Raw genomic sequence first — 27218 nt, forward strand, 5'->3', positions numbered from 1 at the left:
TTTTTTCTTGAAATGGAGACTCACTGTGTCACCCAGGCTGGAGCGCAGTGGCACGATCTTGGCTCACTGCAACTTCTGCCTCCCGGGTTCAAGCAATTCTCCTGGTCAGCCTCCCGAGTTGCTGGGACTACAGACATGCACCACCACGCCCGGCTAATTCTTGTATTTTGTAGTAGAGACCATGTTGGTCACGCAGGTCTCGAACTCCTGAACTCAATCAGTCCACCTGCCTTGGCCTCCCAAAGTGTCGGGATTACTGGTGTGAACCACCATGCCTGGCCCTCATTCTTTCTTTATATCAAAATATTTCAAATATGTAAAAATTAATAAACAGACCTCCATTGGATAATCATCCAGATTTATCAAGTGTGAACCTTATCCCATATGATATTAGATATTTTTTACTTTAAGAAATAAAATATTACAAGTGTAGAACTAAAGATGTGCCACTATGATCTATTCTTCCCCATATTCCTTTTTTTTTTTCTTTTTTTTTTTTTTTTTTTTTGAGATGGAGTGTCGCTCTATCGCCCAGGCTGGAGTGCAGTGGCGCAATCTCGGCTCACTGCAACCTCTGCCTCCCAGGTTCAAGCGATTTTCCTGCCTCAGCCTCCTGAATAGCTGGGATTACAGACGCACGCCATCTTGCCTGTCTAATTTTTGTATTTTTAGTAGAGACGGGGTTTCACGATGTTGGCCAGGCTGATCTCAAGCTCCTGACCTCGTGATCTGCCCACCTTGGCCTCCCAAAGTGCTGGGATTATAGGCGTGAGCCACCATGCCTGGCCTATTCTTTCATTATACACATAAGCAGACACTATTTACAAATGTACACAAACTTTGTGCTGTTTTTGGATTCATCCTTTATATATTTGCAACACTTTAAGCAGTTGATGTTACGTTTTCACATTGATCCCAGTTGGCCCATATGGATTGATTTCTTCAGTTGACATGGCTATATAGTATTCAGTTGCATGAATGTAGCACGCTTCTGTAGCCATCCCTCTCCTGAGGATAGTTAAGTTGTTTCCATTTTTTGCTCTTGTAGCACTGCTTAATAAACAGGCTTGAATGGGGTGTCTCGTACAAGGGAGGGTCACTTGAGGCTATGCCTGGAAATGCAATCACCAGATTGTAAGGTATGCACATCTTCAGCCTGACTACATATTGTGAAGTGCTCTTCTAAGCCTATGTATCAACTGGTACTCCTACCAGCAATGTGTGAGAAACTAAATTTGGTTTTAATCTGTATTCCCTGGTTACTAGTGAGCTTGAGCATCTTTTCTTATGTCTATTAGGTGTTTGAATTTATTCTGTGAATTGCCTTTTTGTGTTCTTTTTTGTTCCTTTGATTGTTTTGGTGGTTGTTATGGTAAAATGCACAAGCACAAGGTTCTATTGACCATCTTAACCTTTTTTATGTGTATAGTTCAGTGGCATTAAGTACATTTTGAATGTGATACTATGCCGCCATCCATCTCCAGAAATCTTTTCATCTCGTCAAACTGAAACATCCTACCTGCTAGTCAGTAGCTCATTTCTTTTTCCCCTCAGCCCTTGGCAACCACCATTCTGCTTTCTGTGTCTATGAGTTTGACTGCTTTTGAGTACCTCCTATAAGTGGAATGATACAGTATTTGTCCTTTTGTAACTGGCTTATTTCGCTTTGCATAGCAGTCTTCAAGGTTGATACATGTTGCAGTGTGTGTCAGAATTTCTTTCTTTCCTTTCTTTTTCTTTTTTCTTTTGAGACAGAGTTTCACTCTTGTTGCCCAGGCTGGAGTGTAATGGCACGATCTCAGCTCACTGCAACCTCTGCCTCCTGGGTTCAAGCGATTCTTCTGCCTCAGCCTCCCAAGTAGCTGGGATTACAGGCGTGCACCACCACGCCTGGCTAATTTTGTATTTTTACGGGGTTTCTCCATGTTGGTCAGGCTGGTCTCGAATTCCCGACCTCAGGTTATCCGCCCTCCTCGGCCTCCCAAAGTGCTGGGATTAAAGGCGTGAGCCACTGCACCTAGCCCACTTTGGATTTTGTACAGCAAAACTCCATAATATTTCCTTTACATGAATTTCCTTTCTTTTTCAGGCTGAATCATATTTCATCGTATGCATAGATCACATTTTGTGCATTCATCCGTTGATGGACACTTGGATTGCTTCCCCATTAGCTATTGTGAATAATGCTGCTATGAACATGGGTGTGCAAATCTCGCTTTGATATCCTGGTTTCAGTTCTTTGGGGTATATAACCAGAAGCACAATTGCGGGATCTTATCTTGTCTCTTGTTTTCTCTTTGATTCCATGTTTTTTACTCTTTGTTTCATGGGAATACTGATATTATATATTGAAGTATTTGTTGATTACATGCACTGTACCTGACTTGTTCAAAGCCTGACATCTTGAGTACTGTGCACCCCTGTGCCTGCTGAGTCGTGGAGGAGCTTTGAGAGGGTCTGTTCTGGAGAGGGGGTGCTGCTCTTGAGACGGGGTGCTGCTTTGGAGATGGATTAATCGGGTGCTGACTCTAGGAGATACTGCCTCTAGAAAGATGGGAGGTGGGGAGTGCAACTTCCCCAATTTTGCCTTTAACTTCAAATCCTTGGGGTGGGTGCATTGCTTTTCCTGGGACGGAGGGGTTCCGGGGAGCCCCCGACCAGGACCTGGAGCAGGTCCACACAGGCACTGGATTTGTCCTTTACTTTGGGCCTGGGCTGCACTCTTGACTTCTACCTCCTCACACTGGCTTCAGCTTTCTCACCCTGAGGATGGAATTCAAAGCCTCTGCCCCTCCCAGGCAGACACCAAGGTATGATTTTCAAGTGGTTGGTGTCTTGTGACTGGCAGCTGATAAACGGGTGATACAATGTTTCTATACAGGAGTCTGCAGTACCAGGCTGCAGGGGCAGATGCAGGGGTAGCCTGTGGAGCCCGAGGGTGGGAACAGAGAGCGCCTTTTGCTGTAGGTGGAAGCCTGTCTGGCTCCTTTCCCTCAAAGGTCAGACAGCCTGAGAGATGTTTCCATCCTCTCATGCATGGCTCTGAGGCAGTTAGCTGGTCAGTTACTCACTGTGCTCTCTGCCGACTCTAATGAGCCAGGAAGCCTCCCCATGCCCAGGCGTGCCGTGATCACAGTGTTCAGTGATGGGGTGAGGCTGCAGTGTCCAGCCAGGGGCTGTGCCACAGAGGCCAAAGGATATCTGACCTACTGTCACTGCCTCTTCCATTCTGTTCCACTGGCACTGGGGCGATGCCATCCGATGAACAGATCCATTTATTAGTTTAACATGTTTGTATTGAGAGCCCACTGGGTGCTGGGCACTATTGTCGACATGGGTGATAAAGCAACAGGCAAAACAAGAGAAACATTTTTGCAAGCAGGGGAGGGGACCTGCAGTGTTGGGTGTGTGGAGTTGTTGCTGGGAAGTAGAGAAACTGAGTAAAGAGCTGGACAAAGAAGCCAGGCACAGTGGCTCACCCCTGTAATCCCAGCACTTTGGGAGGTTGAGGCTGGCGGATCACTTGAGGTCAGGAGTTCGAGACCAGCCTGGACAACATGGGGAAACCCAATCCCTACTAAAAGTACAAAAATTAGCTGGGTGTGGTGGTGCATGTCTGAAATCCCAGCTACTTGGGAAGCTGAGGCATGAGAATTGCTTGAACCCGGGAGGTGGAGGTTAGAGTGAGCCAAGATCACACCACTGTACCCTAGCCTGAATGACAAAGCAAGAGTTTGTCTCCAAAAATAGAAAGAGAGAGAGAGAAAAGGAAAGCTGGATGAAGAGAGATAGCCAAGCCCATGTCTAGGGAAAAGCATTCCTGACTGAGTGAACAGAAAGTACAAAGCCTCAGAGGAGGGAGCATGCCCAAGTAGCCCCCCAGACCTGGTGAGGCTGGTTCATGGAGCAGCCTCCATGGAGAGGAGTTAGGCAAGGAGGGAGGAGGTGCTGGCCAGTAGACCTCGTGTGTCTCTGTGGGTCAGAGTAAGGACCCGGACTCTCCCCATGAGTGAGAAGAGGAGCCCATGGAGGTTTTGGAGCTGAGGAGGAGTTTTACAGATGACCGGTCTGTTCTGGGGACTTGCAATTAGTGGACCATCTGTATCCGAGTGGCGTCTAACCCTGTGGGAGAACTCCCCAGCGTGCTCTCGCTGTACCTGGCAGTTGTACTGATTACGTTAACTGCACAGTCTAGCCTGAGTCCCCTGTAGAACATGGGCAGTGGACACTAAACCGAGAGGAATCGCTGTGGGTTGGCAGACACAGTGGAGACTCACTCCTGGACAGGCTGTGGAATGTGTGGAAGCAGGTACAGCCCAGGCCGGCGCTGAGGTTCAGCAGGGAAGCCAGAGGAGTCTGTAGCCTTGGAGACCTGGCCTATAGCAGAGAGAGTGAGTCCGTGCCAGTGGTGGGATGTGGCTGCAAAAAATGGTCAGATTCATGGAAGTCTGGTGTCCAGCTGGCAGACATTAGTGATCCCACAAATAGAGCTGTGTGCCTTGAACATGCACTCCAGAGCTTCTAAAGAGCGCCAGGGCTGTGGGGGCTAGAGACTGTGTCTCGTGTGGAAGCGTGACTGAGAAGGGGCTGGACAGGCTCTTTGTCACTGCAGAGCCTCTGAAGGACTTGGATATGCTCGAAGCCCCTTCCCCTAATTGCTGTATAGGGCAGGGTGGACATCCCAGGGATCATGGAGACTAGGGAGCCAGTCTGCACAGGATGGTTTTAGAAGAACCTGTAGGGGCCAGGCGCGGTGGCTCACGCCTGTAATCTCAGCACTTTGGGAGGCCAAGGCAGGTGGATCACTTGAGGTCAGGAGTTCGAGACCAGCCTGGCCAACATGGTAAAACTCTTGTCTGTACTTAAACAATACAAATATTAGCTGGGTGTGGTGGCGGGTGCCTGTCATCCCAGCTACTCGGGAGCCTGAGGCAGGAGAATTGCTTGAACCCAGGAGGCAGAGATTGGAGTGAGCCAAGATCACGCCATTGCACTCCAGCCTGGGTGACAGAGCAAGACTCTGTCTCAAAACAAAAACAAAACAATAAAAAAACCCAAGAGGCTGTATGGTGTGGGGGTTTGGGGTGTGTTCTGGGCAGAGGAGCCAGAATTCCAGCCCCAGCTCCACTCCTCATGAGCTGTACAACCTGGGCCCGTTACTGACCCCTTTCTCACCTTAGTTCCCTGGCTCCACAATGGAGGTAATTATCATGTTGAACCCACCGGGTCGAGATCTTATTTAATAATTGCACAGCCCTTAGAAGCATCTAGCACAGTGGTCCTCAGCATTTGGAAATGTCTGGAAACATTCTGTCACACCTGAGGAGTGGGATTTCCTACTGGTGTCTAGTGGGTAGAGGCCAGAGATGCTGCTAAACATCCCATAATACACAAGACAGACGCCGCAGCAATGAACTATCTGGCCCTCAAAGTTAGTAGGGCAGAGATTGTGAGATCCTGATTCCTTTTTTTTTTTCCTTTTTTTTTTTTTGCCCCAGCCATGAGTAAGAGATCCTGGTTTCACACAAAGTGGACGTGCAGTATGTTGTTTCAGTTGTTAATTTGCCATGCAATACATCGTTATTCACATATTATTGTTTGTCAAATGTCTGTAAAACATCTGCCACATTCTTGGCAGTTTAATAGAACCTAGAGATATAAAGAAGTTCCTGACCACAGAGGTCATAGCCTCACAGGCAAGATAGGAGAACACAGAATTATATAATATGAAATTACATTATATCATAGAGCATATTCTATAGTAAGTTACTCCGATTGGCTCTTGGTATTAAAATGTCTTCAGTTTCAGAGGTCACAGGATAGTGTGCAATACTTGAAAGCCAGTAATGATATAAAATAAATTACCTGTGTGAAAGAGAATTTTTCAGGCACAATAATATTTTCAAGAGTTTATTTGTGTGAGAATTGAATTGGGAAACAGAAAACCAAAAGAGGTGTAGTGGCCCAATGACAAAGTTTCAGACGCAGGTGTTCGGAGGGTGAATGTAAAAAGCAAAATAAAGAATTTATTTGATTAATTGGTTGCAATTACAAAATTGCTTTGCTTGGTTTACCTTGTTGGAAGTTTCCTAGTCACATAACCATATGTTAGTTGGCTGCTTATGATTGGCTGAAGTTTTATTTGTGTCAACCAGAAGCATTTACCATAAATAACCCGTTAAGATTTGATTATGCTGTCTTTTAAGCAAGGTTAAGGCTGTTGTGAAGGCGTCATTGGTTTTGTTTGGTAAGGAATTTTTCAGGCCTGGTCTCCAAATTGTGCTTTAACAGTTCCTTGCTTTTGGTTACTCTCTTAGCAAGCTGATAGTGTGACTAGATGACACAGCGTTATTCTCTGTTACCACCACTGATGTAGTCGCTGGGACAGAATCAGGTAGATGTTCTTGTTGTCATGATCAGCAGGTAGGTTGGGGATCAGAATTCCTTGGCCACAGATAGCAGTTACATAGTCAGTGTTGCTTTCCTCAAGTTGGATGAGCCTCATGGTAATCATTTGATATTTGAGCAGCTGTTGGAAATCATTTAGAACCCTTGAGAGAATACAAGGCACCAGGGGGGTAAGCATAATAATTAAAGGAGAGTAATAGCCAAGGATTGAAAGATTCCTCTGAGCAAAGATTCCCAGGAGCCAAGACTTAACCAACTGAGTGAATCAGTGGAGGACACAGTGCCCATGTCATGAAAAACTCATGTGTGTTCTTTAAGGTTTTTAAGATTTTCGGTAATACCTGATTTGTTCACATAAAAACGACACTTTTTTTGTTTGTTTGTTTGTTTGTTTTTGAGATCGATTCTCACTCTGTTGCCCAGGCTAGAGTGCAGTGGTGCAATCTCAGCTCACTGTAACCTCCACCTTCCAGGTTCAAGTGATTCTCCTGCCTCAACCTCCCGAGTAGTTGGGACTACAGGTGTGCACCACCACACCCGGCTAATTTTTGTGTTTTTAGTAGAGATGGGATTTCACTATGTTGGCCACGCTGGTCTTGAACTCATCACTTCAGGTGATCCACCCACCTCAGCTTCCCAAAGTACTGGGATTACAGGTGTGAGCCACCAGACCTGGCCAACAACAACTTTTTTTTTTTTTTTTTTTTTTTTTGAGATGGAGTCTCACTTTGTCTTGCCAAGGCTGGAGTGCAGTGGTGTGATCTTGACTCACTTCAGCTTCTGCCTCCTGGGTTCAAGTGATTCTCCTGTCTCAGCCTCCTGAATAGCTGGGAATACAGGCATGTGCCACCACATCCAGCTAATTTTGTATTTTTAGTAGAGACAGGGTTTCACCATGTTGGCCAGGCTGGTCTCGGACTCTTGACCTCAGGTGATCCACTTCCCTCAGCCTCCCAGAGTGCTGGGATTATAGGCATGAGCCACGCGCCTGGCCAACTACAACTTTTTACCAATTAGGGAACAAGGTCTCCCTTTTTGAGCAGTTAAAGTAGCAAGAAGTCTTCTATTGTACAGTACTACTGAGGCCAATTTATTCATCCCAGATTGTACCGCTTAAGATAATTCGAAGTGTCATTTAAACTTTTTTTCAGAAGTTGGTAAAATTTAAAATATTAATTGATTTTTTTCAATTCAGACACTCTCAACTGAGAGAAAAGGGTTCTTACAGAAGTATGAAATCTAGAACCCCTTCATAAGATTGTGTCTGGGATATTATGATTCTCTTTTGTGAGGGGTCATTTTATGTACAAATGACTCAAAGTTAAGGATTTGTATGGCAGTTGAAGAGTCATATCTAGTCATTTTAGGTAGAAGATAGCCCAAACCACAGATCCAGACTGGCTAGGTGAAACACCTTTATGTATGTTGTTGCTGCATAAGATGAATAATTCAGTGTTATTGATAGAAAGGGTCAAAGTGGATCCTATTACCCACCAGTTGAGGGTGATACAAATGTCATGGTTACTCTTGGTCACATCTGCATCTGCACAGTGCCACGTTGAATGGTTATGGTTTCAATTGGAGTAGGAACAAAAAACATTTTTTGAATTTGATAAAATGACTGTATGCCATCATCAATTAGGGATGATTGGTTTTCTTTTTCTTTGAGACGGAGTCTTGCTGTGTCACCCAGGCTGGAGTGCAGTGGCGTGATCTTGGCTCACTGCAACCTCTACTTCCCAGGTTCAAGTGATTCTCCTGTCTGAGCCTCCCCAGTAGCTGGGACTACAGGTGCCTGCCACCAGGCCCGGCTAATTTTTTTTATTTTTAGTAGAGACGGGGTTTCACCGTGTTAGCCAGGATGGTCTCAATCTCCTGGCCTCGTGATCTGCCCGCCTTGGCCTCCCAAAGGGATGATTGGTTTTCTTTCCAAATATGACCTGAGCATTGATCTGTCCAATAAGCAAGATTATTATTTACTTTATATAGTGGATCTATTGAGGCATACAATTTTCCTGTAGCGTTTCCATTGAACCAATGTCTAGTTCTAGTAAGTTCTCTGATGATATGGTTGAGGCTTTCGTGGTCATGTTCTGATTTTATATGTGTCATATATAGGAGTCTAGTCTTCATAATCTGTGTCAAACCTAAGAATTTGATTACAGAGGGATTCTGGAACACTGCTTAGATTAGGCCCAGTTCCATTCATGTTTTCTGTGCATAGAGATAAGTTACCGTTCATGACATCAATCATCGTTGTGGGCCATCCCTTTGCCTCTATTGCTTCTTCCCATTGCTACCCTGGTTGATCATAAATATTAGCCAACCTGCCAAGGGAAGAATACCAACCCTTTTCATAATGCCATTTTCCTGAATTGCTCACTCAAGTGTGTATGGGAACAGGTTCTAATATTAGTTTTGATTGTTTCCATTTGTCTAGAGGATGACGTAGCCAGCAGTTGCTTTGCTTAGTAGTGAGAATGGCTTCGTGTTGAGCAGTAGATCTTAGAGGATATTCAGTTTAAATAATGAAATTCCCTAACAAAAATAAAAGTGTGAACATTTTGTGCTAAAACCAAACAAAAACAAGTCTGAGTCAATGGAAGGGAGCCACATGGAGTCTTGTTTCATTGTCTTGGGAAAGCTGTGTCTATTTCGTGATATCATCTACTTTTTTTTTTTGAGACGGAGTCTCGCCCTGTTGCCCAGGCTGGAGTACAGTGGTGCGATCTCGGCTCACTGCAACCTCCGCCTCCCAGGTTCAAGCGATTCTCCTGCCTCAGCCTCCTGAGTAGCTGGGACTACAAGTGCGCACCACTGCGCCCAGCTAATTTTTGTATTTTTAGCAGAGACAGGGTTTCACTGTGTTGGTCAGGCTAGTCTGGAACTCTTGACCTCGTGATCCTCCCGCCTCAGCCTGCCAAAATGCTGGGATTATAGGCATGAGCCACTGTGCCCAGCCGATATCATCTACTTTTATGGAAGAATTTCTCTTGGGGATCCTTAATTTTATTTTTATATTATTATTATTATTATTATTATTATTGAGACGGAGTTTCTCTCTTTTTGCCCAGGCTGCAGTGCAGTGGCACAATCTCAGCTCACTGCAACCTCCGCTTCCCGGGTTCAAGTGATTCTCCTGCCTCATCCTCCTGAGTAACTGAAATTACAGGAATCTGCCACCACACCTGTCTAATTTTTGTATTTTTTGTAGAGATTGGGTTTCACCACGTTGGCCAGGCTGTTCTCAAACTCCTGACCTCAGGTGATCCACCTGCCTCGGCCTCCCTAAGTGCTGAGATTACAGGCGTGAGCCACCATGCCCGGCCAGTATCCTTAATTTTAAATCACATGTGGGTTGACAAGTCCGAAAGTCTAAGAGAGCTCTCATTAGCTGTGAAACATGTACCCAAGGTTCAAGATCCTGACGTTTTACTACGGTGAGAATAGTAAGAAGAAACTGGTGTAGTCTCTTTCAACAGGGCTCAAGGGCAGTTGTTCTCTGCTGTCTTTTACAAAAGAACTAGTCTTGGCTGGGCACAGTGACTCACGCCTGTAATCCCAGCACTTTGGGAGGCTGAGGCAGGCGGATGACCTGAGGTCAGGAGTTTGAGACCAGCCTGGCCAACATGGTGAAACCCCGTGTCTGCTAAAAATACAAAAATTAGCCGGGCGTGGTGACGCATGCCTGTAATCCCAGCTACTTGGAAGGCTGAGGCAGGAGAATTGCTTGAACCCATGAGGTAGAGGTTGCAGTGTGCTGAGATTGTGCCATTGCACTACAGCCTGGGCAACACAGCGAGACTGTCTCAAAAAAAAAAAAAAAAAAAGACCCAGTTTCCAGATTCCAGGTCACAGAAGGTGGGATCATCAGTAGGCAGGTCACAGAAAGCCTCCTTCACCTGGTGGAATATACTTTGGCATAATACATCAAGGCCTTGCAGGATTGAGTCGTATCAGAGCCAACAGTACATTGGATAAATGAAGTTCTATTATGAAAGGCACAAGTCGTTCAGTGTTTATTTCGTGAAGGGCCACTTTGTGTGTTCCCCTAGGGGTTGATGTTCTTGCCATAAAGGTCAGTGGTAATTATTTTGGCCAAGATAATCCAGTTGACTCTGTTAATTTAGCTCATTTTAGTTTTGTGATGCCATTTCTCCATTCAGCCTTTCCAGAAGACTGAGAGTGATAAGGGCAATGATAGTGCCATTAGGTCTGTAAACTCTTATTTGGTGGATGACCTGTCAAATAAAGCGAATCGCCCTAGCACTAGAGACCTCCTCAGCAGGTAGGTGGGATTTCATCTTTCTGGAGCCTGAGCGTCTCCAAAGAAGAGCTGGCTCATAGAGCTTCCCTGACCGGTGACCTCTTCTCTCCAGAGCTCTTTGCCCCAGCGGTATCTGCAGGAATGGAGGGAGTTGGCCAAAGCAGAGAGATTTTTACTCAGCCCCCATCCAGGTGAGCACACAACAGCCTTTTGTGCTTGGGCTGATGCGTGCATTTCTGTCTCTACATGCATGCCTGGAAGTGCGCAGATGAGTGTGTGAGAGAGGGTATATGGCCACGCATCCTTGCATAGACAAGAACATGGAGTGCACTTGTGCATGTGCACAGCCCCTCCCCACCCCAGGCCTGCTGTGGTGCTGCCCTGCCCCTGGCCCGGAGCTTGCCTCTGTTGGTTTTGAGACCCTGGCTTTGCACTGTGGCTTTGCTTTGCCTTAGAGACCAGCTGCTCCCCTGCTGTGGTCTCTCATAGTGGAGACTGATCCCTGGCCACCCATTCAGCTGCCTGAGAGCCCTGGGCCCATTGTTCATCCCCCGCCTCCCAAAACAGAGGTGTGTAGAGGTTCCCTGCCTGGAGTCCCAGCCCTGCCAGGGTGGAGAAAATGGGCACCAGTTACTGTGACGCATTCCAGCTCCATATGGATTTGGTTTGACAACAAAGCTCCCTCTGTGTGTTCCCAAGCCCCTTACATAACCGGGGGCTGTGGGCAGAGGAGGAAAGGAGGAGGAGGTGGAGATGGGAACCAGGAGACACCAGGATGGGATGGCTGGAAAGGACACAGGACCAGGAGGAGAGGGCAGGAGATGAGGGCCAGAGAGGAGGAGAGAGTGGGAGCAGGAGGGGAAAGTTCTGGTCTTGACCTCCCGGTTCTACCTCCTGCTTCCTGGGGAGGGGAGGGTGGAGTCCAGCCACCGACCTCTGCTTGTGGATGTTTTGTCTTCTTTTCTTTGGACCTTTCTCACCAGTCCTGGAAGGGCTGAGGAGGGGGCTGTGGGACCTGTCTGGGGTGAGGTGAGGTCAGGTGTTGGGCTGGACTTGGGAGGCTGGTCCTTGGCCCCAGCTTGTAACTGAATAAATGCCATTAAAAGGGGAATCAGTTCCTGGCTTCCATTGCCTCCAGCCAGGTGCCAGCCCTGGTTCCAGAACCCCTCTGACCACTCCTCTTGTGGTGCTCAGGAGGGCAGAATAACTGCAGCTTGTCCCTGTGCCCTGCTAGGCTGGTCCAGGGCCCCCTCCCAGCCCACTCATCCAGGGATGCAGCTCTGGCCTTGGCCCACCCCCATCAGAGGGCCTGTGGCCCTGATCACCTCACTCCCCACTCCGTGATGAGACGTTCTCTGCTGAGCATCACTGACCCTGCAGCTGTCCAAATAGAGCAAGAAGCGAATGTTCTCTTTGGGGCACAGCTGGACTGGCAGCCCTGCAGGGTCAGGTGAGCTGCCAGGCCTTGGTGTGTTCTTGGGGGTGGGGGTAGGAGGATCCTGGGCCACGATCCCTTCAGCTTCTCCTGGGCTGAAGGAAACAGCCACGCAGGGGTGGCCAGGAGGATTCGGGCCAGGGGGCGCTCTGAGCTCTCCCAGCTTTGATTGGGGCCGGGACCCTGGGGGATGTGACCCTGGGGGATGTGACCCTGGGGGGCGTGCTCTCCTGGGTGTTCCCAGGCTCTGTGTCTGACTTGTGCCTCAGTGTCTGGGTTTTCTGGCACCAGGCTTCCTTAGGAAGAGCCTCTGGTCATGCACCAGCCCTTAGGGTGGGTCTTATCCCAGGCTGCAGGGGACTGAGGGCCGAGCTCTTCCACCTTGAGAACAAGGATGGTTCCTCAGGGCTGGGAGGAGGAGGAGGCGCTGGCCAGGACCTTAGATTCCCCAGGGCTGGGGTTGGGGCCTCCCAGAAGATGGAGAAGCCAGGGTTCAGGCACTTGGCATGACCCCTGGCACCGCCTTCAGTTGATTTAGTGTCTCTGCCCCGGGGTATTCCATGGGACCCTGGGCTGGCTGCTGTGTGCAGAAGGGGGTATGGGCCATAGCCCAGACCTGCTGAACAAGTTGTAGGCTCTGGAATCCTCTGTCCCCAGGCAGTGACCAGGCCGTGACAGGCCTGAGTCTGTCCCTCCCATCACTCCCCCAGGTATGGGTGCAGATGACCGTGAGATTGCTAAAGCCTCAGGGCTTGAGCCCAGAAAGTGTGAGCAGGCTGGTGGGGCAGCTGGAGGAAGGCCTCGCAGGTTCCCGGATTTGGGTGCTGGTTGGGCTGTGAGGACAGTCCCTGTCACTGGGACTAGGCACAGGTGCAGAGAGGCTGAGACGGGCCCAGAGGGCAGTGAGTGTGTGTTATATGGTTGCTGGGCCAGGGAGTGCCCTCCATGGGGCAGCAGGCTCTACAGTACCCTTGGCCAAACGGCCACAGGCTGCCCCAGGACACTCCTCAGGCCTGCTGGGGACACACCTGTGGGGCTCATAGTTGTGGCTGGGTCTCCGGTCAGGAGCCAGAATCTTTCTGGGAGCTGAGCCTGGCTGGGCAGAGGGTGAGGAGTCCAGGGTTCCCCTTTCCCTGACTTTGGAGGAAAGAGGTCCCTGAGGGCCGGCACAGCCACTCCCTGCCCCTTAGAGGTTTTGGGCTGCCTGGTGATAGCTCCAGGGACCTGCAAGCTGACAAACAAAGTCTCCAGGAGCCAGAGCTGGGGTGGAGGCTCTGGGCTGCCTGGTGATAGCTCCAGGGACCTGCAAGCTGACACAGTCTCCAGGAGCCAGAGCTGGGGTGGGAGGAACCCAGTGGGCCTGAGGGAGGTAGAGCAGCGGCAGCAGCTGAGTCCAGCCTCGGCCAGCCCTGAGGAATGGGGGAAAAGAGTGCCCCGGCTTAGGGGGGCCCTCAAGCCCCGGAAGCTGTATGTGGTTATGGGGGGTGGGGGCAGAGAGGAGGAGGTCTGAGAGCTGGGTGTATGTGTGTCGGGGGGTGAGTGTGTGTGTGTGTGACTCAGTGTGCCTGAGTATGGACTAGTGTGTTTGTGCTGGAGAAGGCTGTGTAGGTTACTGACATGGGAGGGCCTGTGTGAGCAGAAGGGAGCGGAGAGCTGCTGGAAGGGGCTCTCTGTGCCATCAGGCTCTGAGTGTGGATGCAGCTCTGCCTGTTCAGGCAGATTCACTGGAGGGGCTACTGCGCAGAGCCTGGGCCCTGGACACCTAGAAGGGCCCCTCCTCCCCTCGTCTTCCCTCCCTCATGGCCCACCTTTACTCTGAGGGGGTGGACTCCCTGCTGGGGACAAGCTGGAGAGGAACTCTCTTGGCACCTTCTCTGTTCCCAGGGACAGGCTGCTGCAGGTTGGAGGGCTTGCTTTTCCTGCCCACCCTCGTCTTCACCAAGTCCTCATCTGGGGGCCCTGCCCCACTCTCCCTCCCAGTGCAGGGCCCTCCCCTCTGGCAAGCCTGCCTCACTACTCCCCGGCTCAACCCCTTTAACCCTGCTGGCTCCTAATGGGACTCATGGGACTTCAGGTGTGGACCCTCAGACCCTCAGCTGCACAGTTCCAGAAACTTGTTTATCAAGCGCCAGGCTGACCATGGTGCCCGTCTCAGTGCCCAGCAGATGTTCTGGTGGGGGAGGCGGGAGTGCAAGACCTGCCGAGTGAGGGTTCCTTCCGGGAGGAGGCAGAGGAAAGGGGTTTCTGAGCCCAGATCTCCGATGCTCCAAGGCACTGAAAACCAGAGCTAAGAGCCTGAATTCAGAGGCTGTGCTGTGGGGCAGGGCTGGAATTTGTGGCACCTGTGTGGGGACCGCAGGGCTGAACGTTACCTTTGCTGTCCCTGCTCGGGGATTTTGGGGTTTGGATACAGTGTGTCACCTGCATAGGGAGCACTGTTCTGGAAGTGGACTCCGCTCAGGTGTGGGGGGCCTGCCTGTGGGGCACACCATGGACAGGAGGCTGGTGTCTGGTCAGGCTGAGGGATCTGTGTGCCAGCCCTTCTGGGAAGGCTGAATGGGGCGGAACTGGTCAGGGCCTGGCACAAACTCCAGGAAGTGCTACCCCCAGAGAGAGAGAGATGGAGAGCCACCTCCCTAGGGGCCTCCTCCCCATCCCCTTCCACATGCCACCACACCCCAGCAGTGTCCCTTGAGGCTGGGCCGTGGGTGGATCTGAGTCAGGGGCAGGGCAGAGTGGGAGTGGCAGTGCCTCTGCCTGCCTCCCTGGCCGTGGCAGGTCCTGTGTCACATATGGACCAGGAGAGGTGAGTATGACTGTGGTACTAGTGGGGGCAGTGGCTCAGGACCCCTCTCTTTGCTGGGCTGGGGCAGAGCTTGAATGGAGAGGGGCTGCCTTGTGCCTGGGAGGGGAGGGCCAGGTGTCGCTGGCACCTTCCGGGTCCTGAGTGCTTGCTCTGTGCCCAGCCCCTGGTGAAGCTGCAGACGTTAAATACCAGGATATGTTTTGAGACTCAGGACACCTTTGAGAACTTGCTGCTGTTATCTACATTTAAAAGACAAGGACTCTGAGGCTCTGAGAGGTTAAGTACCTGTTTCGGGTCACCTGGTCAGTTTCTGAGCTCCAGACGGCTCATCCCAAATTTCATGGGTGCATAGAGTATAGGGATTAAAAGTAGTTCTGGCTGAATTTTAGATCCTGGTTCCACTATTTTCAAGCTGTCTGGTCTTAGGACCCTCGATGTAGTCCCTCTGTGCCTCAGTTTCCCCATCTGTAAATGAGAATGAAAGAGTACTCCCCCATCAATTGGTTGAAAACTAGAGTGAGATTATGCACAGCAGCTGCAGCACAGCCCCAGGGATGATCTAAAAGTGAATTCAGGACAGGACGTGGTGGCTCAGGCCTGTAATTTCAGCAGTTTGGGAGGCTGAGGTGGGAGGATCCCTTCAGCCCAGGAGTTTGAGGCCACCCTGAACAACATAGTGAGACCTCATCTCAACAAAAAAAGTGAATCCAGTGGTGTCACTCTTTGTTATTAATGCCCTCCGGTGACATTCATGACACCCAAACGTAGAATCTTAGCTGTTAGGGTGGCCTGTGACATCTATACCATGTGTCCCCATGGCCGCCCTGGCACTCCCTCTCCTTCCTGGCTGTCTACCATTGCATGGGACTCGCTGCCTTGCACCCAACAAGCTCAGGGTGGTCTTGGGCACTTCTCTCAGTCTGGAACCTTCTGTTGCCTACCCCATGTTCCCATGGCCGCCTTTCATGTAGGCCTCTGGTTTATAGCCAGCTCCTCGGAGGCATGGTTCTAACCCCCCATTGGCTAAGGGCTGGCCCTTACTCTCTGCCCCCATGCCCTGTGTTAGTGGTCCTGTGGTTGTCATTGTCCCGTCATCTCCACCATATCCTGTTTGCTGTCTGTCTGTGTCCCCCAAGGGTGAACGCCATGAGTGCAGGCGTGTCACCCTGTTTCTCTCCTGCCACGGTGCTCAAGTCAGTGCCCTCCCTGCTTTCATTCCACCGGCAGGCCTTGTGGCTCCTGTTTCTGCTGACCTGTCCAGCCTCATGGTCTGGGGAGGCCTTGGGGTCCCCAGGCTGCGCTGGGACAGGGGTATTATTCCACTAGCCCTTCTGTGGAGCAAGTAGGGAAGGAGTGATGTGACCTCCGTGGCTCTCCTGGGACCACACAGGTTAGTCCTGTGGGTGACCTCACTTTAGAGAGGGCTGGCCAGCTGTCCCAGACTTAGGAAGTGGGTATAAAAGTTGACTGGAGCCAGCTCTGCAGAAGCCACACCTGCTCATAAGAAGGATATCCTTGTGAGTGCAGGGGAAATGGCATGGAGAAAGACAAACACCGGTGGGTGGCTCTGCCAGCTTCCCCTGGGGTGCTTCTGGCGATGCCCAGGCCTGTGCACACCCAGATCTTTGCACTGTGCTCTTTTAACTTGGAGAGGAGAGGAGAGGAGGAAGTTAGCTGCTCTGAATGGTGTTGCTGCTAATCTCTACAGCACTTTCCTGTAAATTAGGAAAGGGAATGCACCCTACCCCCGCACAAACCCTGCACCCTGTTGGAGAAGCCCTGCACCAGAGCATACAGTTTGGCAAGCAGGGGGAGGGCTGGAGCCCAGCCTCACTTGCCACCCTGGCCAGGCCATGATTGTGCAGGGTGCATACTGTGGCTGGTGCTCTGCCACTGCTGTTTCTGTCCTCAGGGTAGGACACAGGTAGGCAAGTAGGGCCTGTCAGTGAGAGGCGCAGGGGATGCGTGTTCTAGGGTCTGAGATCGGCTGCTTCCATTTCAGTAATTGTCTTTGGAGCTACATTGTCTGCTCATACAACCTCCCTTCAAGATAGTGCCATTGTTTAAATCCCATTTACCCAGAAGAAAACCTGAGACGTGGAAGGTCGTTCGCACTCACTCACAGCAGTGATGGTTGGTCCAGAATTCATATCCAAGTGTGAGATTTCAGTATTTTTTTTTCTTCCTCTCTTTTTTAAATCAAATTTTATTTGAAAGGGTATCACAGTCACCGGTTTGAAAAAGGTAAGCAGGCCAGGTGTGATGGCTCACACCTTTAATCTCCGCCTTTTGGGAGGCAGAGGCAGGCGTGTCAGTTGAGCCCAGGAGTTTGAGACCAGCCCGTTCAACGTGGTGAGATCCCAGCTCTCCAAAATTTCCAAAACCAGCTGGTCGCGGTAGTATGCGCGTGTGGTCCCAGCCACTGGCGAGGCTAAGGTGGAAGGGTTACTTCAGCCTGGTGGGTGGCTGCAGTGAGCCGAGATTGGGCCTCTGCTCTTCAGTCTGGGCTTATACAGAGCAAGGCTGTCTCAAAAAAAAAAAAAAAAAAAAAAAAAAAAAAAAAATTATAAAGGTAAACAGTACAGATGGGGATATGAGCATAAGTCACTCTCATTCCAGACCTCTGGTCCCCAGGACTTTTCTCTTGAGAGGCCATAGCCTTTGTTTTGCATCGTTCTGAGTAAACCTGTTCGTGTACAGACGTATCTGGGTATGCATGTAACTGTTTTGTGAAAGTGCATTTGGAGATATGGATATCATTGTTTTGCACCCATCTTAAGTTTTGATACTGTGGATACTATGTTTTGGAGATCAGATGATACCAGCACTTTGCATAGGTTTGCACCCTCTTTTTCACAGCTGCATAGTGTTTCCTTGTCTGTGAGTAGATTTCAAGTTCTTTCCATCTTAAGCTCTTAGAAAAAGTGCTGTTGAAGATCTTGATAGACAAGTCTCTGTGCAAATGTAGGAAACTTTTTAGAATGAAGTTCTGGCCATGGGCCAAATTCCCTCCGCGAGGCGGCCCTAGTTTTCACTTCCTTGTACATCCGTGAGAGCTCAGGCCCCTTGTGTTCCGCTGTTATGATGAGTGAAATATGATGTCTCCATCACGCTGGAATTTGTAGATGTAGATGACCATAGTTTCTTATTTGCCATTCATTTCTTTACATTCAGGTAAATATTCATGTTATTTGCCTATTTTATTTTATTTTATTTTATTTTTTTGAGACAGTCTCGCTCTGTCTCCCAGGCTGGAATGAAGTGGCTCAATCCTGGCTCACTGCACCCTCCACCTCCTGGGTTCAAGCAGTTCTCCAGCCTCAGCCTCCTAAGTAGCTGGGATTACAGGCACCCACCACCACGTGGGCCTGGCTAATTTTGTATTTTTAGTAGAGGCGGGGGTTTCACCATGTTGGCCAGGCTGGTCTCGAACTCCGTATCTCAAATGATCCACCTACCTTGGCCTTCCAGAGTGCTGGGATAACAGGCGTGGGCCACTGCGCCCAGCCCTTTGCCTATTTTTAAATTAGGTTTCTTGTTTTTTTTTTCTTTCTAATTTACGTGAACATGTTATAGGCTCAGGGAATTTACTGATATGTATAGGTTGCAAATGTACTTTAGTTTTTCAGTTGTCTTTTTTTTTTTTTTGAGAAGGAGTTTTGCTCTTGTTGCCCAGGCTGGAGTGCAATGACACGATCTTGGCTCACTGCAACCTCCACCTCCTGGGTTCAGGCAATTCTCCAGCCTCAGCCTCTTGAGTAGCTGGGATTACAGGTGCACACCACCACGCCTGGCTAATTTTTGTATTTTTAGTAGAGACGGGGTTTCACCATGTTGGCCAGATTGGTCTCTAACTCCTGACCTCAGGTGATCCACCCGCCTCGGCCTCCCACAGTGCTGGGATTACAGGCGTGAGCCACCATGCCCGGCCTCAGTTGTCTTTTAAGTGTTGCATTTGTCTTCTCTCTACTCCTCCCTCTCTCTTGTGCACTTGCTGTCTCACTTAAATTTTATGTAGATGAATATATTCATCTTTCTTTGTTTAGCTTCTCAATTTATATTTCTTCACTATCTCTATTAATATGAAAATATTTCATCTATATAAATATTAATGTAACAGACTTGCATGTGATAATCTGCCAGGTTGAACAAATGGGAATATTATCTCTCATATGACGTTAGATTTTTCTCCTTTAAGAAATAAAGTATTACAAGTATAGAACCAAAGACATGCCCCTGTGACCTCTTTTATGCTTCCCAATCTCCCCAGAATATAATTATCACTTGAAGTTGGGTGTATACCTGTATTTTATTCTTTCATCATACACACAAGCACACACTGTTTACACACATAAATAGTATTGTTTTGGACTAATACTTTGTTTTTGCAACACCTTTTAACATAAGTTTTTACTTTTATTCTTTTATTTAAGACAGGATCTTGCTCTGTCACCCAGACTGGAGTATAGCGGCGTGATTGTAGCTCACTGCCACCTCCCATCTCCTGGGCTCAAGTGATCCTCCCACCTCAGCCTCCTGAGGAACTGGGATGATGACAGTCATAAGCCACCAAGCCCAGCTAAGTTGTTTATTTTGTTTTTTAGTTTTTAAATAAAGATGAAATCTTGCTGTGTTATCAAGGCTGGTCTCAATCTCTTGGGGTCAAGCAATCCTCCTGCCTTGGCCTCCCGAAGTACTGGGATTACAGGCATGACTTGAAAAAGTTAATATTTATGTCTTCAAGTTTATCCCAGTTGACCCATATGGATTGACTTCTTCAGTTTACGTGGCTATATAGTATTCAGTTTCATGAATGTAGCACAGTGTATCTAGCCATGGCTATCTATACTGATGATAGTTGTTTCCAGTTTTTTTTGCTATTGCAGCACTGCCTGATAAATATCCTGGAGTGGGTTGTACTTATATACTTCAAAAGGGAATTACCAGATTGTAAAATATGCGTATCTTCAGCCTCACTCGATACTGTGAAGTGCTCCTCTAAGCCTTTGTGTCAATTTGTACTTCTACCAGCAATGTGGAAGGAAATGATCCTTGGTTTTAGTCTGTATTCCCTGGTCATGAGTGAGCTGCAGCATCTTTTCATATGTCCATCAAGTGTTGGGGTTGAATCTGTGAATTGCCTTTTTGCGTTCTTTGCTTTGTTTTTTTTTTTTTTAATTCCTTTGATTGTTTTGGTGGTTGTTATGGTAAAATGCATAAGCACAAGGTTATATTTACCATCTTAACCGTTTTTGTTTGTATAATTCAGTGGCATTAAGCACTTTCAGAATGTGCTACCATCCCACCATCCATCTCCAGAACTCTCTTCATCTTGCCAAACTGAAACATCCTACCCGCTAGTCAAAAACTCCTCATTTCCGTCTCCCCCCAGCCCTTGGCAGCCACCATTCTGCTTTCTGCGTCTATGAGTTTGACTACTTTGAGTATCTCTTATAAGTGGAATGATACAGGACTTGTCTTTTCGAGACTGGCTTATTTCACTTTGCATAGTACCTTCAAGGTTGATCCATACTGGTAGCAGAATTTCCTTTCTTCAGGCTGGATAATATTCCATTGTATGCACAGACCACATTTTGTTGATCTGTTCATCCACTGATGGACACTTGGGGGATTGCCTCCACATTAGCTATTGCGAAGTCAGTAATGCTGCTATGAACATGGGTGTACAGATATCTCTTTGACATCCTGGTTTCAAATATTTTGGAAACATACCCAGAAGTGCAATTGCTTGATCCTGTCCTGTCCCTTGCTTTTCCCTTTGCTTACTTGTTTTTGTTGTTGTTTTATGGGAGTGCTGATATATTCAAGTATTTGTTGATTACATGCATTATGCCTGACTTACTCAAAGCATGATGTCTTGAGAACTTGGCAGCCCTGTGCCTGCTGAGTGGTGGAACAGCTCTGAAAAGGTCTGTTCTGGAATGGGGGTGCTGCTTTGGAGAGCGATTAATCAGGGGCTTGGGTGCTGACTCTAGGAGGTGCGGCACTTGGAAAGACAGAGTGTGACTTCCCCAATGTGGTCGCCTTCCTTTTCCTCACCCCTTCTCCCACATAACCCCAGCAGTGAACCCTTGAGTCTGGCTCAGTAGGTGGATCTGCATTCAGTGCAGGGCAGAGCCTGGGTGGCAGTGCCTCTCCTTGCCTCCCTGGCTGCCGCAAGGTCCTGTGTAGCATGTGGTGTGGACCCAGCAGCCAGGAGGAGGAGCCTGAGTGTGGTTGGGGTCGTGGTGGGGCCAGTGGCAGTGGATCTCTCTCGTTGATGGGCTGGGCCAATGCTTGAATGGAGAAGGGCTGCCATGTGTCTGGGGAGGGCAGAACCCAGTGTCACTGACACCTTCCAGATACAGAGTTCTCGCTCTGTGTTTGGCCCATACCTAATGTTGTGAAGTTGAAATACTGGGGTGTGTTTTGAGGCTCAGAACACCTGTGATAACTTGGTCATGTGTTTATATATACACATATATATACGTATATATACACAATACACACACACATATATATACACACACACACATATATATATACATACACAATTATTTTCCTTAACACCACTGACCTAAAGGCAGTTACCCGTAATTTACAGATGAGGAATCTGAGGCTTTTGAGATTGTCAGGGTCACCTGGCCAGTGACTGGAATGGCCCATGGGTCTGAGTCCGTACCCCTTTTCACTGGCTCCTGGAGGCCACGTGTACCTTGTGCTTCCTGGGGCTTGGTCCTGGGGTTTCATCTCAGGTTGACCCTCTTTAGGAGGAAATAAGTAGGGAGGAAGGAGATTTCCTGGTATTAGGGTGTCCTCAAGCCTGCAGCTCTCCTGGGACTGCACGGAGTTTATTGTCTGACATCAGTGACGTGGTGCAGCAGACGTGGAGCTGGTAAGTGGTTAAGATCAGTCGGACATGACAACCCCAGTTCTGCAGAAACCACATCATTTGCCTGGGGAGAAAGGGGGTCCTTGTGAGCTCGTCAACATGCATTTGGCAGAAAGTGTGCTGGCTCTGCCAGCTCCCAGTATAAGCTTCTAGCAAGCCCCTCGTGCCTGAGATGCCCAGGTCTTTTCAAAATAAACCTGGCGTGTTTTAACTTGATGAAACTTTCTGCTCACAGTCATCGTATTATTTGCTGATGAATTCAGACCTCCATTCATTTAAATATTTGTCAATTATCTACCATGTGTCAGGCATTAAATTTAGTGCTGGAGATACTATGGGACATAAGAAGTCCCTGCTTGCTCAGAGTGTGCAGTCTAATTGATACTTGGAACAGTGTGGTTTAACTGCCACAAAGAAAATAAAGCAGCAGGATGTGACAGAGCTGGATGTGGGGAGTGAGGGACTGGGTAGTCTGAACCCCATGCAGGGAGAAAACTGTGGCCGGGAGGAGAGGAGGCCGGAAGAAGAAAGGTCTGGGCTTGGGTCCCAACCACTGATTCCAGATGTCTCAACATTTATAACATGACCAACTCCTGTTCTTTTTTTTTTTTTTTTTTTTTTTTTTGAGACAGGGTTTCCCTCTGTCACCCAGGCTGGAGTGCAGGGGTCGATCATAGCTCACTGCAGCCTTGATCTCCTGGACTCAGGGGGTCCTCCTGTATCTAGGACTACAGGTGTGTGCCCCCACACCCAGCTAATTGTATTTTTATTTTTGTAGAGATGGAGCAGGGTCTGCAGTCACATGCCTTGCAAGTGGCAGAGACAGGGTTTAGTCTCAGTAGCCAGTGCCTAGGGCACAGGTCTTGGCCAGAAGAGAGAAGGCTCAGGCGAACCAGTTTCATCTGACCTGCTTGATAACTCAAACATGGCTGCCCAACTGTGCGGTCTCTGGCAGGGTATGTGAGGTGGGTAGCTGGGTGGCCCGCCCCTTGCAGACACTGGGGCAGCATATCGGGGGATCAGGAAGAGTTGGGTTTAGGCAGGGTAGAGGTTATTGTGTAGGCTGGGGGGGAGCAGTGTCACCTTGAATGTGTTTCTGTACCCAGGGGCCAGATGGCCCAGGAGGAGGGGGATGGAGGCAGGGGGAAGAATGAGGTCTTTTTGACTTTGATGTGCTTTGACTGCAAGTCAGAATGGACAGGACACCCCCACAGGCATCTCAGCCCTCCTAATTTAGCCTTCCTGATGTGGACCCTTGGGAACCTTGGGAACCGACGAAGCTTAATAAACTCTCCTGGTGCTTCCAGCAGGCACTTGAGGGTGGACACCACTGTCTTTGGGTCATAGGAAGTGTGAGCTAGTAGGAATCCTGGAGATTTTTTAGCCCAACAGTGTCCAGTCAAAATAGAATGGGAGCCAGAAATATAAGCCACATGTAATTTTAAATTACTTTTAAAACATTTAAATTTAGCCATGGTTTTAAAAGGTAAAAAATCAATAGGTGAAATTCATTTTAATATTTTAACCCAATATAGCCAAAATCTTGGCATTTCAACATGGGATGAGTATAAAATAATGAAGGTGATATTTTATTCTTTTTTGTGTGTGTGGTACTAAATCTGTGAACCCTAGTGTGTATTTCCCACTTAAAGCACATGTCAGTGTGGACTGGCCCCGTTGCAAATACTCAGTGGCCACCTGGGGCTGGGGTGACCAAGTGGGACGTGATGGGGCTGGTGCAGTCCACCATTCTCATGACAGGCATCTGGGGTCAGCGAGGCAGGGCACTGGCTGTGCTGGAAGCAGGGCACTGGCTGTGCTGGTGGGAAGCCAGATTCCAGCCCCAGACACCAGAACCTTTGGCTTTGGATCCTTGGGGTGGGTGCGTTGCTTCTGGGAGGGAGGAGTGCCCGGGAGCCCCTGACCAGGACCTGGGGCAGGTCCACACAGGCCCTGGATTTCTCCTGTATCCTGAGCCTGGCCCTGCTCTCTTGTCTCCCACCTCGTCATGCTGGCTTCAGCTTTCTCACCCTGAGAAGGGAATTCAAAGCCTCTGTCCCTTCCAGACAGACACCAGGATATGATTTTCTTGTTTCTTTTCTTTTTGTTTGAAATAGGATCTCACTTGGTCTGGAGTGTAGTGGCCTGATCTCAGCTCACTGCAGCCTCCACCTCCCGGGCTCAAATGATCGTCCCACCTCAGCCTCTGAAGTAGTTGGGATTACAGGCACATGCCACCATGCCTGGCTGATTTTTGTATTTTTTGTAGAGATGAGGTTTCACCATGTTGCTCAGGCTGGTCTTGAACTCCTGACCTCAAGCAATCTGCCCTCCTCGGCCTCCCAAAGTGCTGGGATTACGGGCATGAGCCATGGGGCCCTGCCCTGGGTATGATTTTCAAGTGGTTGGTGTCTTATGACTGGCAGCTGATAAACGGGTGATACAATGTTTCTATATAGGAGTCTGCAGTGCCAGGCTGCAGGGGCGGATGCGGGGGTAGCCTGTGGAGCCCGAGGGTGGGAACAGAGAGCGCCTTTTGCTGTAGGTGGAAGCCTGTCTGGCTCCTTTCCCTCAAAGGTCAGACAGCCTGAGAGATGTTTCCATCCTCCCATGCGTGGCCCTGAGGCAGTTAGCTGGTCAGTTACTCACTGTGCTCTCTGCCAACTCTAATGAGCCAGGAAGCCTCCTCGTGCCCAGGCGTGCCGTGATCACAGTGTTCAGTGATGGGGTGAGGCTGCAGTGTCCAGCCAGGGGCTGTGCCACAGAGGCCAAAGGATATCTGACCTCCTGTCACTGCCTCTTCCATTCTGTTCCACTGGCACTGGGGCGATGCCATCCGATGAACAGATCCATTTATTAATTCAACATGTTTGTATTGAGAGCCCACTGGGTGCTGGGCACTGTTGTGGACACAGGTGATAAAGCAGCAGGCAAAACAAGAGAAACATCTTTGAAGGAGGGACGGGGACCTGCAGTGTTCGGTGTGGAGTTGTTGCTGGGAAGTAGAGAAGCTGAGTAAACAGCTGGATGGAGAGCGATAGCCAAGCCCATGTCTAGAGAAAAGCATTGTAGACTGAGTGAACAGAAGTCGCAAATGCCCAGAGGAGGGAGCATGCCTAGCTAGCCCCCTAGACCTGGTGAGGCTGGTGTGGGCTGGGCAGTGATACGGTGTGACTGTGTCCCCACCCAAATCTCATATTGAATTGTAGCTCCCATAATTCCCGTGTGTCATGGGAGAGACCTGGTGGAGATAATTGAATCATGGTGGCGGTTTCCCCACGTTGTTCTCGTGGCGGTAAGTCTCACGAAAGCTGATGATTTTGTAAGGGGTTTCCCCTTTCACGTGGCTCTCCTTCTCTCTTGCCTGCTGCCATGTAAGATGTACCTTTTTTCTTCTGTCATGATTGTGAGGCCTCCCCAGCCACGTGGAACTGTGAGTCCATTAAACTTCTTTTTCTTTATAAATTTCCCAGTTTTGGGCATGTCTTTATCAGCAGCATGAAAACAGACTAATGCAGGCAGCCTGCGTTGGGAGGATTTGGGCAAGGAGGGAGGAGGTGCTGGCCAGTAGACCTCGTGTGTCTCTGTGGGTCAGAGCAAGGACCCGGACTCTCCCCGTGAGAAGAGGAGCCCATGGAGGTTTTGGAGCTGAGGAGGAGTTTTACAGATGACCGGTCTGTTCTGGGGACTTGCAGTTAGTGGACCATCTGTATTCAAGTGTTGATTGGGTGGTTTTTAACCCTGTGGGAGAACTCCCCAGCCTGTACCCTGCTCTCACTGTACCTGGCAGGTGTATTAATGACGTTAACTGCACAGTCCAGCTTGAGTCCCCTGTAGAACGTGGGCAGTGGACACTAAGCCAAGAGGAATCGCTGTGGGTTGGCAGACACAGTGGAGACTCACTCCTGGACAGGTTGTGGAATGTGTGGAAGCAGATACAGCCCAGGCCGGCGCTGAGGTTTAGCAGGGAAGCCAGAGGAGTCCGTAGCCCAGGAGACCTGGCCTATAGTGGAGACAGTGAGTCTGTGCCAGTGGTGGGATGTGGCTGCAAAAAATGGTCAGATTCATGGAAGTCTGGTATCCAGCTGGCAGGCGTTAGTGATCCCACAAATACAGCTGTGTGCCTTGAACACGCACTCAGAGCTTCCAGAGAGCACCTGGGCTGTGGGGGCTAGAGACTGTGTCTCGTGTGGAAGTGTGGCTGAGAAGGGGCTCGACAGACTCTTCGTCACTGTGTGGAGCCTTTGAAGGACTTGGATGTGCTCGAAGCCCCTTCCCCTAATTGCTGTATAGGGCAGGGTGGACATCCCAGGGATCATGGAGGCTAGGGAGCCAATCTGCACAGGATGGTTTTAGAAGCCATAGGATATGGGGGTTCTGGGTGAAGGAGCTAGAATTCCAGCCCCAGCTCCACTCCTCACGAGCTGTACAACCTAGGCCCGTTACTGACCCCTTTCTCACCTTAGTTCCCTGGCTCTACAATGGAGGTAATTATCATGTTGAACCCACCGGGTTGAGATCTTATTTAATACTTACACGGCCCTTAGAAGCATCTAGCGCAGTGTGGTCCTCAGCATTTGGAAATGTCTGGAACCATTTTGTCACACCTGAGAAGAGGGATTTCCTACTGGTGTCTAGCGGGTAGAGGCCAGAGATGACTGCTAAACATCCCATAATACACAAGACAGACCCCACAACAATGAGCTATCTGGCCCCCAAAGTCAGTGGTGCAGGGATTGAGAGATCCTGGTTTCGCGTTTAGAGCGTGCAGTACATTTCAGTTGTTAATGGAACATGCAATACATCTTTATTCACATGTTATTACTTATTTGTCAGATGTTTATAAAACATCTGCTACATACTTGGCAGTTTAATGGAATCTGCAGATTCAAAAAAGTTCCTGACCACAGAGGTCATTTAGGCAAGCTAGGAAAGCACAGAATTATATAACACAAAATTACATTATACCATAAAGCATATTCCCACTTACTCTGGTGGGCTCTTGGTATAAAAATGTCTCCAATCTCAGAGGTCATGGGATAGTGGGCAAGACATGAAAAGCTCATATAATATAAAATTATGTTATCTCTAAGTGCTGAAATTAAGGTATAAACAATGTTTCATGGGAACCAAAACATCAGTCATTTGGAAGTATAGGTCAAACCTTCATAGGAGAGGAACCATTTGAGCCAGATGTTGCCAGAGTGGGATGGTCTCAGTGAGCGGGATGTGGAGGGTTAGGATGTTATCTTAGTCTGTTTTGTGCTGCCATTACCACCAAGTAGGTAATTTATAAGGAGCAGAAGTTTATTTGCTTCACAGTTCCAGAGGCTGGGATGTCCAAGATCTAGAGGCCACATCTGGTGAGGGTCTTCTTGCTGCATCATCTCACGGTAGATGGAAGAAGGGC

General features: G+C 49.0%; 1 protein-coding gene across 6 annotated transcripts in view; it reads left to right on the forward strand.

The window, feature by feature from the left end:
• ST3GAL4 (ST3 beta-galactoside alpha-2,3-sialyltransferase 4) overlaps positions 1–27218 on the forward strand; it is a 60436-nt gene that overhangs the window by 14459 nt on the left and 18759 nt on the right. The window contains exon 1 of one of the 6 annotated variants that reach the window (XM_017892266.1): positions 10791–10866. The exons of 2 other annotated variants lie outside the window; for them this stretch is intronic. The gene's annotated coding sequence lies outside the window, so the exon portion shown is untranslated. Of the gene's footprint in view, positions 1–10790; positions 10867–11942; positions 12126–14831; positions 14917–27218 lie in introns of those variants that run through there. 3 more of the 6 variants (XM_017892267.1, XM_017892271.1, XM_017892269.1) reach the window with 3 other exon arrangements.

This window comes from Rhinopithecus bieti, unplaced genomic scaffold, assembly GCF_001698545.2.
Source record: "Rhinopithecus bieti isolate Rb0 unplaced genomic scaffold, ASM169854v2 scaffold_20150, whole genome shotgun sequence".
Taxonomy (NCBI): domain Eukaryota; kingdom Metazoa; phylum Chordata; class Mammalia; order Primates; family Cercopithecidae; genus Rhinopithecus; species Rhinopithecus bieti.